The sequence below is a fragment of the Anser cygnoides genome, chromosome Z (assembly GCF_040182565.1).
Source record: "Anser cygnoides isolate HZ-2024a breed goose chromosome Z, Taihu_goose_T2T_genome, whole genome shotgun sequence".
Classification (NCBI taxonomy): Eukaryota; Metazoa; Chordata; class Aves; order Anseriformes; family Anatidae; genus Anser; species Anser cygnoides.
Genome location: NC_089912.1, coordinates 42,168,066 through 42,180,535, shown reverse-complemented (window position 1 = coordinate 42,180,535; position 12,470 = coordinate 42,168,066).

Genomic DNA, 12,470 nt, shown 5'->3' with positions numbered 1-12,470 from the left:
ATACATGTGGAACTGTGGGAACCATGCAACCTACATTCTCTCATCTCTTCCACTAAAGGACCTTTGTGGATGTCCCAAGAGACAGTAAAACTGTGTGGGTTTTAATGACGCTCTTCTTCTTTGTTATAGATGGCTGGAGTCACTGGCAGTGGGAAGGTGCTGCCCAGAACTTGTCTCTTAGGTACAGCAGGGTTCTGTGGCACCTCTGACACTTTTATGTTGACTTCTGCGGTAGTACAGTCACAAGCCAGACTGATTTCAGTAAAATTCCTCTTTCTGAGGTCTGATTTACTAAGCCTTTACAAACACAGTAGTGGTTGGAAAATGGAAAAATGATGTGCTGGAAAGCCAGATTAGTCTATAATTGCTCCTGTGTATCAAAATGAAGTCAACATTTATTTTTTATTTTTTATTTTTTTGCCATGGGGAAAGTATGTTTTACTGTTTTGATTAGTCCTTTGTATGACTGTGCTATCAAGATGATTTAGATGTCTGTAAAAGACACTCAGAGAGGAGTTCATCTTTGCTGGAATCCTGGATGGGAACATGAGACATTAACCTTAATAAGAACCCATCACCGCTAACTAGACACAGTTTGTGCTACTGGCAGCACCACTTGTATTCCTCTGCAGGGCTGGAGGCAGAGTGCTTATCACCCTGCAGGACCGAGCCCACAGATACCTTTTCCTTTATTTTCATTTAGTTGCCACCCACATCTGGCCAACCCTGAGACCCTCTCCATTGTGGCAGGACAATGTGTGCTATCTTCAGTTCATGAGTCACAATAAATACATTTGATAATAAGTAAAGCAAAACTAACGCTAAAACAAAGGGCCTGTCTATTGGTTTTTCTTCTATTGGAATTGTTTGATGTTTAAGTTCAATGGCAAAGAAATCCTTTTCCATTGCTCTGCTTTGCCCTCAGTCTCAATAATGAGGACATAGTGATTTTGGGCTGCACTCTGGGATACTTTGGCTGTTGTTGTTTGCATATGCCTCCGTCCCCCTCCCTCTCCAGCAGCACACTAAATGCACTAAGAAGGGACCTTTCAGTGCTTCTTGCCTGATTTAAAACAGCAGAAAGTGCCTTTTCCAGCTCCTTTTTGCTCTCTGTGTTGGGTCACTGGGGAACTGTCCAGCAAATGAGCGCCTTCTAAAATTAGGATGGCTTGGAGATTTCTTTTGTGCTGTTATGTCTGAGACCCGTCAGGGAGAGAAGAGAAATACTTGCAATTTTCAGCCTAGGACAAAGCTCAGTAATTCAGGACTGAACAATAATGAAAAGAAGAGGGGAATCACAAAAGAGAAAGCTGGCCACAATCACCATTACAGCCCCTGCAGCTGTTCACACCATGTTCAGTGCCAGAGATAAAGAGAATGTCCCAAAGAACGGAGTATTAGCACTGGGTATAAACCTTTTAAGGTCATTTGTACTTGTCAGCAAAAATTCTTGTAGTCTGAATGTGAGAGGCACAAAACACTTAAAATCATGACATGAAAATTAAGAAAATTAAGGAATTTTTAATTTGTATCTACCTCCTGCCTCTGGCAGCACAGGCGATTAAGTGCTGGTGAAAATTGTGTGAAGACAACTGTCTCCATCCATTATCATCTGTCTAGCACTGGACTTTGGCTCAAGCTCTGTTTTCCTCCTTCCAGTGTCCCGTGCTGGTCCTTGTCATGCCAACTGCCTTGGGAGGGCAGTTGCAAAAGCACCAAGATATGTCACTCCTCCTCTCTGCTTTGGAGCAAATTGTTAAAAAGATTGAGGACAAGATCCAGTGTCTGTTTGAGCTCTGAGTGAGTAGCATCTTAAGAATCTGTTGTTTGAGAGGTGCTAAAATCTGCTGAAGGCCCAGTTGGAATCACTGGGGATTGATGAACTTTGGTCAGGCACAGATCACTCCTTGGCCAGACTGTCTAGACCAGGATAATTCTGTATGGTATGGGGTTGCTGTGGACATTTTCGTCAGGGACTGTCCTTTGTCCTGCCAATTTCCATGAGTAATGCCTTGATTCTGCCTTCTTAACAAGTGCAACAGTAAAAAAGTAATCTGTAAGACTGAACTATAGGCAGACTGTATTATCACAAGCTCCTTACATTCTGCTTGCTTGAGAGATTGTAAAGGTCTTAAAAGTTCATCTATAATAATGAAGAAAGGCTGTTACATTATGCAGAAAACGTTACTTTTGTTTACTTCAAAATCAGTGAAGATTAATTATGTCTCAGAGTGGTTGAGGTATTGATCTCTTTTCTCAGTTTGGAGGCAAAGGTAAGCATCTTTTCCAAAAAGTGTGAGAGTGCATGTGTGCCTATACCTGCTTTTCTGATCCATTTGTTCATTGACAGAATTTGGGGCAAGAAGTATTTCTCACTCCATTTTCACATGAGCTAGTCATTTTGCCCTTGCTTGACTCAGGGATGCTGTTCTGCCCTGAATGGTTTGCAAAGCACCAGTGCGTTGCTCACCCAAAGTGGCAAAACCCGGTTTGTTGAGTTGGATCAGCCTCTGTCTCGGACTAGCGTTTGTGGCAGGACCAAGACACACTTTAGCACTGGTTCCTATTGAAAACAAAGACACAGGCGCTCACTACAAGGGTGTATTATATCATCATCAGATGGTTCATATTATTCCCTGACAAAATAATGCATCAGTATTTATTATGAAAACTAACTGATTTGGTCCTGTGTCAATTTTATTTGCCATCAATACTGTTTTAGTTTTTGGTGGAACTCTGCCAACTTTTCCTGTTCCCCTTGCTCCAACCAAGCCCCTGAAAGCTGACTTTCACAGGCTGTCTGTGATTAGACAGTGGGGGCTCTGTAAGTGTGGTCTCATATGAGCAGCTGTATGTTTTTTCTGTAGAGGGAACTTGTCATTAAAGAACTGAGAAGATGAGTGGGTGGTACCTTGGGCTGTTTTTCTTTTAATTTGGCCCTCGTTTACTTTAGACACTACGAAGGAGTCCGCATTAGTTGATGGTGCCCACAATTCACTTGTACTGATGAAGGCAGCTTGACAGCTGCATAAATCACTGCTAGATACCACTAATAGATTGCTGCATACGAATTTGTAGAGGACCACCCAAGCACAGCTCGGGGGCGGCCTGCAGTCACACTAGGCTTGCACATAAGTACAGTAATGCAAATTTGCTTAACTCTTTGTTGTCGGTTTGTATAGTTTTCCTTTTAAGGAATTATTGTTGTTTCTCTGCTTGCTCTTACACTCATTTGCTAGACAGGTGAAGAAAGTTGCCAATGTCCAGTGCCTCCCACCATCAATAGCTGCAGGCTTGAATTAAGTTTTATTTGTTTGTTCGTGGAGGGATAACAGCTTGCTTCCTCATCTTAAATTGTGCAATCTGGTGGGAGTGAGAGGAGAGTAAAAGGGGTGGAAAGGGAGAAATGAGCTTCTGGCTCAGTGTAGGTACCTCTTGTGTGCTAGAGTGAAAAGCCTGGGCAGGGCAAAGTGATCATTAAAGAGCTACAGTATGCTGCCTGTCTAACAGCAAGGAATTGTATCCTGCCATCTGTAATTAAAGACACAATGGAGGTCAGGACTTGGTAACATACCCGTCAAAAGGAATAATACAAGAGCACAGGAACAGGAACTTGTTTCTAGTGGCTCTATGTGCAAATCCTGAGGAGGAGTTTAGCTGCCACATTAAAAGCTAGAAAGCTATTGATCCATTGCCACCTGACATGAGACAAGCCCTGGCAAGCATTAATCAATAGCAAAGTTATGTTACCCATCATGGGAGGTGGGATTAGAAGCTGCAAAGCCTGCTTCTTACCAGATGCTCTGTGCTATTTACAGGGCTCTCCAGGGTTGCTGTACCCACAGCTACCAGCCCTGCAGCTTTCTGCAGTGGCAGCTGCTGATGGATCCTTGACCTTTTGTCTAATGACTATGGTATCAGCATCTTTATTGTTGCCATATGTTTTATTAGGGACTGCTCTTCTTACTTTAAAGAAGTACGGACTTGTGCTAACTGTCCTCTGGCATTCCCATCTCTACCTATTGTGGTGCTACCATGCCAAAAAATTCCTGATCTTTCTTCCCAGTACAACACTAATCAGAATGTCAGCATAACACCATCTGAAACATTTCTTCCTTACCAGTTGTTACTAGAGACAAGAGTGTCCTAAATCAGAATTTCCGTATTCCACCATCACAGCCTGATCTCTAACTGAAGTATGGAGAGTCGAAATTTCATAAATGTGCATTTCTGTAATTTGCACGTAATTGCCATAAGTGTGTGCAAAATTACAACTCACAGATGTCTTTTCAATACAAGCCATCATTTGTATGGGTGATTGCTAGGGGTGGATGCACAGACAGAGTAACAGCCGTGTGTGTGTGCGCGTGCTCACATGTCTGCATAGAGACTGCGTGACCTGTCCTGCAGAAAGGAAGAACAAATCACAAACAAGTATTATATAACTCTTATGGAGTACTCAGCAATGGAACTACTCTGCTTTTTTCTTTTTTCTTTTTTTTTTTTCTTTTTTTTTTTCTTTTTTTTTTTTTTTCTTTAGCAGAGCTATACCTGCTTCTGTGCAACCATCTTACCATCTGGAAATTCCCTCTTTCTGTCATGTGGTCCAATTTGACCAGTCTCTGGCTGCCTGAAATTCAACTAAAGTCTCCTCTGGGAAAAGCACTCTCAGCATCACAGTACCCTACTCTCAAAGCCTGTCTGAAGGAGGTAAGTAGCAAGGAACGAGGACAACCTGCAAGAGCTGACATGCTTGTTAACATCTGTGGGAAAAAAGGAATTTGCACAAAATTCACACTTACCTAAAACTTTTTCCTGTTTAAAAGAAGTCTTTGTTTTCCAATTAGGGAGCAGCAATAATACTTTCTGAAGAGCTGAATGAATATGAATGAATATGTCATTCATATTTCTGTACTGCATGTGATCGAGCAGTATGTGTAATGGCATTGACCATTAGAACACGAGATCTGTCAATCAGGAGTTTTAATTCCAGGTAAAAACACTGCAGAAGTGTCTACTGGCAGTGAGCTGAGAAGACAGAGGGCTTTCAATGTAAAGTACTTTTAGCATATGTTTCTTGGCAATAGTCTAATGAGTTATGTGTACCGTCAGCTATTTTTCATAATATGCCAAAGCTCAACATCACACCTTGCACAATCATGAAAGCACAAGTGGTTTTGATAAGTCTAAAAGGCCTTCATCAGTTTTAAGTATTTGCTGCATTCGTACACTCAGTTATATGTTCTGAGAAACTGGCAAATGGGGCAGTGACAAAGGACAGAAGGGTTGCTAAACAGGGAGGTAATAAATGCCATGCCAGCTCTCAAATCACATTTATTAACATGGTACTTCTAAAGTAAAGAAAAATCTTTATTGGAAATGAACAAACAAACAAACAACGACAACAACAAAACAGAAAACATTCACTTGTGCACATCTGGTTTGATTTTATTTCTTTAAAATTAGATTTGTTTTCCTCCTCCACTCACAGGAAATATATTTAGGAACAATGTTCATCTTGGAATGGCATGCAGTGGTATGGCATGCTGACACTTTTTGAAATCTGTTTACTCTCTACCAGTCAACAGTTGCTAAAATGTTCCTGGAATGAATAGTGTGTTTTATCCCCTGAGTGTTCGGACCTTTGCATCCAATTAAAGTACTTTCTTACACTTATAATTAACCTCCACACTGCCTTGATGGCTGGGACAGTCGTTAGCGAGGGAATGAAAAAATAGCTTAAATGATCTCATGCATTGAAATGTTGTGTTCTTCAAGATCTCCTCAGCACTTTCCAGCCTGTGAGATGCATGCCTCCCTGGCGCTGAGCTCAGAGGGGCTGTGCTGCCCCTGAGAAGAGTGGTGATGGACTGTCCCCATAAGGCACCAGGTCCCTGTCCTGTCCATAGCTGTTGGCAGATATAAATGTTCTGGCACCATCCCAGGGAGGCATTTCTTATCTTTAACCACAAAGATACTTGTTAGCTAGTAATGGTTGAGGGTACTCACCCAGATGGTCCAGAGGGTAATTTTACATAGTTTTTGTTCTGTCATTTCTTGCCTAACATAAAAGATCGAGACAGCAGTAAGTTTTTGGTCCTCTCCACTGCAGCATCTGTGCAGAAACATTTTGCCTCTCATCTGCAAAGTAGTTGTTCTTTGGGTTCAGAGGTTTGGAGCCTTTCCTTTTTGGTGTGGTGGTCTCAGTTACATATTAGACACTATTGTGCTTGACTGGGAGCTCCCCTCCCACAAAAGGCCACAGCAGAGCCTCAGTGGGGCAGTCCTGTCAGTAAGGGATAAGGAGGTGCAACTCTGGGAGCCCATGGACCGGTGCAAACCACAGGGCTGGTTTCTGCAGCTACTGCAGTGGCTATGCAGTCTGGATGAGCTTATGGCCTTGGGGTTTCACCAGTGCCCCTGATCAGGCCCCTGTCTTCCTGTGGGTACCCTTCCCACTGCTTGAGATGGCTTGCTGGGAATTATGACCCCAGAGGACCATCTGTGCAGTGGCATGCACATGGATGCGTGAGACACATGGGAGCCTTTTTATGCCATGCTCCTCAGGCTGCCCACCTCAAAGAAGCTTTGGGAGTTAACCTTCCCCACTAGTCACTCCAGAAATGGCTTAAGCGTGCAGAGACAGGCTTTGCCAGACACAAAAGGAAGCCAGTTAAATTCACAACAACTGGAAGTTTGCATTGTGACTTGTGTGAGTGTCAGATGGTCTTCTGGAGCTGTGAAGTGCTCCAGAAACTCTGGGTGTCACACCTGTGCTGTGGAAAGTCTGCCTCTGCTGGTAGATGGGGAAAGCTGCTCTTCAGTTTCTAAGGGCTCCTTCAGGGCTTCCCTCAACTATCTGTTACTGTATGGGGCATACGACCTTTATGTCATATCTAAGCTGGATGATGATCAGGAAAGCAATTTTTCAGGAAGAATGGTGTAAGAGACAGCCAACAAATGCTGAGGAAGAGTAATGAATACTTAACTGTTTATATGCATTCTGAGTCTTGATAATTAGTTATTAGTACTACTTAACTGATAACTCATATGGATGATTCTTACACTCACGATTTGGAAAATACTTCCAGGGTTTTTTTAATGTTTGAAATCTGTGTTTTCCCTTTTTTAAAAAAAAGAAAAATATTTTTTATTTTTGAAAGAGAACATGTGGTAATGCCTAATCATGTCATATTGTATGAATCTTTTCCCTGACTGGACAATGGCATTTAAATCGATGGAGTCATTTGTGTTTACTAGCTCAGGTTTCAGAGTCCACAAGCATTTCCTAACGTTCACGCACAGTTTGGAGATATCACTGGCATTCCCCCAGGACAACTCAGCAACCTATCTGAGACCATCAAACAGCATGGCACTTGTTCTAAGGTGACTTCTGCTTCTTAACGTAATGTTCCTGGAAGGTTTCTGAGCTCTAGTCCTATTGCTATGCAAAGCTCCCACTGCTGCCAGGGTGAGTGCTAGGATCCGGCTGGCTGCTTCCCATCAAATGGCTGTTTAATGAGGCAGCCCGGCAGCTGCTCCGAGCTGCTGCCTTTCCAGATGCATTGTTTTGGTGTGAGAATTACTGGGTTCCAGTAATTTAAATTATGCAGTGGTCAGAAACACTACCTGATCTCTGTGAGCACGAAAGCGACAGCCTGATTAACTGAGTAATAGCTGGAAATTTTAACTCTAGTTATCTTTACAAATGTTTGCTGACTGCAGTGAGCTAGCTGCAGTCCAATGCTGTTACCTCACGGTTCATCCTTGAAAAAGTGGAGAGAGAAAACAGGAACAACTTGTCTCTGACATCTTATTTTAGCTATCAAGAAACCAGTGGTTTTTAAAACACTTTTGAGAAGCTAATAATAAGGTTGCAAATGTTGAAAAGTGACTAAAAGAACAACAGACTGTATCCACTCAATAGCCTCTTTAGTACAAGTTTTTAAAAGGTTGGTTTGTAACAAAAATGAAGAAATGAGAAAATTAATATCCATGTGATCTGGGTAAAAGCTCTTGTTTTCTTTTAATTCTTTCTGGTTTGTGTTTCTTTGTCATTAAAGCTCGGTTAATCTCTTGTATCTTGGAGCCAATTCCTACTGACAGGGTGGAAGGAATAAAAAACTCCCACTGTCCTGGTGATAAGTTATCTAAAGAAAGATCACCAGTTACACAAACTTTCTCTGTTCATCCTTCTCGGATGTTTTGAGCTTTGGGAAGGATTAAAAGAAAAAAAGAAAAAAAAAAAAGAAGAAAACTCTAAAACTTAAAGTGTCCTTTGGGAAGGTATGTAGCTAAGTAAATTAGCCTTATTCTATTCTCACTTACACTAATGTAACCCCTAAAGAACTACACTGAATTCAAGGGAACAGCATCAATGTAAAACCAGGATAAGGGAGAGAAAAATCAGTCCCAAGCTGCTTTTAAATATGTTGGATTTGCACTTAAATGGCTCAGGCTTTTCACAGATTGTTTTATATGACTCCTTCTGCACACTGTGCAACCTGAGTACATAGAAACATTGAAATTGTAAGATGGAGCCAAACTCCAGCTCTACACCTTGTGAATGCTGCAGAAGTACAAATCTGAGGTTTGCTGCTGGACCACAGTTTTATCATGGCATTAGCCAAATTTCAAGGTCCAAACACATTTATATTTTAAGGAGGCTGCAATGAAAGGAGAGATCAAACTTTGTGGCTTGGACATATTTCTCTTTAACATGTAATTTTACTGGTGAACTTTCCAAATCATGTGTTGATATTTCAGCTGGAACAAATTGGTGTAGTGCTACTGAAATCATTGGAAGTTCATCAGTTAACCCAGATTCACATACCCAAATTGTAACTGCTTCCCAAATCAGTATTTTACTTGGGCAAATTGACAACTTTGAAATAATTTATGAAGAAATAACTAGGTATGTCTAAAAGATGAGAAGGGTTCAGTTTGTCAAATATTTTGGATCATGTTTACAGCTTTTGTGTCTTGTAAATTTGTATCAAATTCACTGAAATTCCACTGAAAACATCTGTCAGTTGGTTATGATCCTAAACTTCCTGGCATTATCCAAACTTTCTTCAAATAAGGGTCCAAATACATTGCAAATTCTAGAAAGTCCAGAGCATTCTAACAGAACATAGGACATCTTCTTGGTGTTAGCAGAATTTCACTCTGCTAGGGAAAGAGGGTGTAGAATTGAAAATAGTTCTAAGACATTGTGTTTGTTGGTAAACACACAGTAACAGGATGAATTGTACAGCCAGCATGCCGAACTGTATGCAGGCATTTCTGAGAAAAGGTGAATCTTGGAGAGTATCTTGGAGAGATACTACAGAAAAGTGGTTTGAATTTTGTACACAAGTCCTGGAACCTGCACAGACCTCCCTCAGTGGAGTCCCTGTTACTGAGAACTGCATGGAAAACTTTTCTTGGACTCTATTTTCCTCCAGTGCTGCATAGAGGGTGGTGTCTAATATCTTCCAAATTAAATAATATTTGGTGTCCAAATCTTAGGTCCAAATCCCATGTCCAATGCAATCCAGAGGAAGCTGGATCTTCAGAAGTGGTTAAAGGGATGAAGCCAAAGCTGACAACATCAAAGCCATGCTCCGAGTCTCTTGCTTATCTGCGTGACAGGATGATATCACTTACTGGGAACTCTCTTTTTCTTGAGGATACATTCTCATGCCCTCCTGCAAAAATTTGATACTTATGCCTTAGCTGAGGAGCAAATCCACTGCAAGGGGTCAGATAGCCACCAAAGAGCTCACTTAAGAGTTGGAATCTTCTGTCTTGTGGTAAGAAAGGAACATACTGTTATCATTAGATTATTTTAACAAAGGGAACATCTGACTTCCCCTCAAACTGGTGTTACTTGTATTTACTGCTTCTTTGTCCTTATTGACCTCTGAATTTCAGGAAGCAGCAGGAAAAGTAAAATGAGTCATTACAGAATAAGTACTGTAACTTACACTTTTAAGCAAATTATGTCCAGGAATCAAGAGTTTGGTTGGAATAAGGGTGATGGTGGGACTGAAGGAGACCTGAAAAAATCATGAAAATTGAATATCAGAAGGGATGACCAGCAGTTAAGGCTAAAATTCAAAATGATAATAATAGAAAGCTGAGAGGTACCTGATATTGCTTGAAAGACCCTTTCCTGTCATTCTGGACATGAATGCTAAAACCAGAAAATAAATTAACATTTATTACCAAAGTTATGCCACAAGGCAGTTGACCACACAGGGGCAGTTAATCCCAGGCAATACTGCAGGAAGACATTCCTGGAAATCTGGACCACGGAATTCCCCACAGCAAGAAGTATAAGATGAACCTTCTGGTGAGAAAACAAATGTCTTTCTGTGCTTCCACATGGCATGCAGCATCAGGATTGTGTGGTTGATTGCTAGCTCTCTATGCATGGAGAAAGCAGCTGTGGGGTTTCTGACCTTTGTGCACTCATAGGAGTGTCTGCACGTGGACTGCTGCAATATGACGGAGGGGATGCCAGCTGGGTTACCACGGTACTTGGCACTGGAAAGAGAAAGGACTTCTTTAGCAAATGGCACCATACCTTCCTTTTTTTTTTTTTTTTTTTTTTTTCCTGACCACAGAACCATCTCAACTTTGTAAATAGATTAAGAGATAATATAGCTGGCTCTGGTGCACCCTACATCCTCTACATCTCAGTGCTAATTGTGACTTTCAGAAACAGTGAAGCTCCATCACCTTCCTGCCTAGTTCAGACTTGGATCACACTAGTGGAGCTTTTGCAACGCCCGGACTCTGCCTTGCTGCCTTATGCACACCAGAATGTCTTGAAGACCAGCACAGACCAAACCCATCCTCTTCCCTGCACTTCTTGAGAATTTGTCCTTTTGGTGTGGCTGCCCATGGAAAGCAGAGGTGACTATGCCCAGCTGTTCCACGTGACTTTATAAGTGAGTAGTAAGTAAGTAAGTAGTAAGTAGGTAGTGAGTATCAGTCACCTCAGCCAGATGAGTGCCCTTGGTCAATCACCTCAGTTCAATAATGCACAGCAGAGATGCCATGACTCTGACGGACCTTGTATTCAAACTGACCACTGAAAGACATTTTATTTGTGTACAGAGAAGGTGTTAAGATTCCATTTTTTTCTATTTTCCTTTCATTATCGAAAACATGACCTTTTAATATTTAACAGGCATAATTATTTATGCTTTTTATCAAGCATGAACTTTACTATGAGCACTCTGTGGGTGTATTTTAGTAGCGTTTTAACTGCAATGAATAGCCTTGATTTAATTTGTTGCTTGAAAAATGCTCCCTGCTGTATGTACCATGCTACTTCCTGGAAACAACACCATGCTTGGACAGTGGTTAAGTGGTGACTGAGAAGGATGAGTGCTGAATCATACCCTCAAACTGTATTGTCTTTCTGATCCATAAAATACCAGATCATAGTTTTGTAAAAACAAAATCTCACATGTAAAAAAAAAACAATAAAAAACACTCGCTTTTAAAAAAAAGAAACACTGACATAATATAGCATTTAGCTAAATTCCTTATCAAATTCCAACTCCTCTCTGATGCAGCTGCCAGAAGAGAAGGAGGACACAGGATATTCTATCAGCCCTTTTCATCTGAAAGGGTAAGGCATCCTTTGATTAAAAACAGATTTAAGAGCAAAACGTACACTTTCTCCTTACACAGGATTTCATTATTCCTAAGTGGATCTATACCAGAGTCGTGTACTTTCTTCCCATGCCAAGCTGCAAATGTATCTTTAATACTTGTACACCTAAAGAAGAGAAAGATTTGGGGAGCTTCATATTTTCACCAAGTGCCATTCCTGACAGCAGAAAAGAGTCATCTTCCTGAAGCCAGAGAACATGGATCACACAGGGGTGAAACAAAGCTACGTTTGGAAACTGCTGACTCAGAAATGCATTATAACAGACTAACGCCACTAAAATTGTCTTGTCCAGTGACAAAAGCAAAAAAAAACCTAACTCTGTGAAGCTTAAGCAAAGCCTAAGGCACCCTTGGATTCAAAATGCCCAGTATTAGATCTGTCGGCTTCACTGTCATTAGGATCCCAGTTGACTGAGATTGAGATTTGGGATTAATGAGTGGCCTGCTTCCTCCGAGGCTACAGCCCAGGGGGCTGGGCTGACAACTGGCAGCAAGGTGTCTACACAATTCTGTAACACAACCTCATGCTGACTGTCCTTATGGATGTAAATTTTTGTGTTTATTTTCCTTTAACCATACTAGAGCATTTTTTTTTTTATTCCATGGAGGGGAAAAAAGGAGAGAAGAAAGCTCATAGGTAAACAGGTAGTGGGCACAGCCTTCTGAGATTGCTGTAATTAGAAAAGCCTAAATGATCCTAATCAGATTTAAGAAAATTACATGCAACAAGAAGCTTAGCTAAGTAAGCCAACTCTCTTGTTTTTCATTGGCAAGAACGATGAGTGGCAGCACAAGACTTC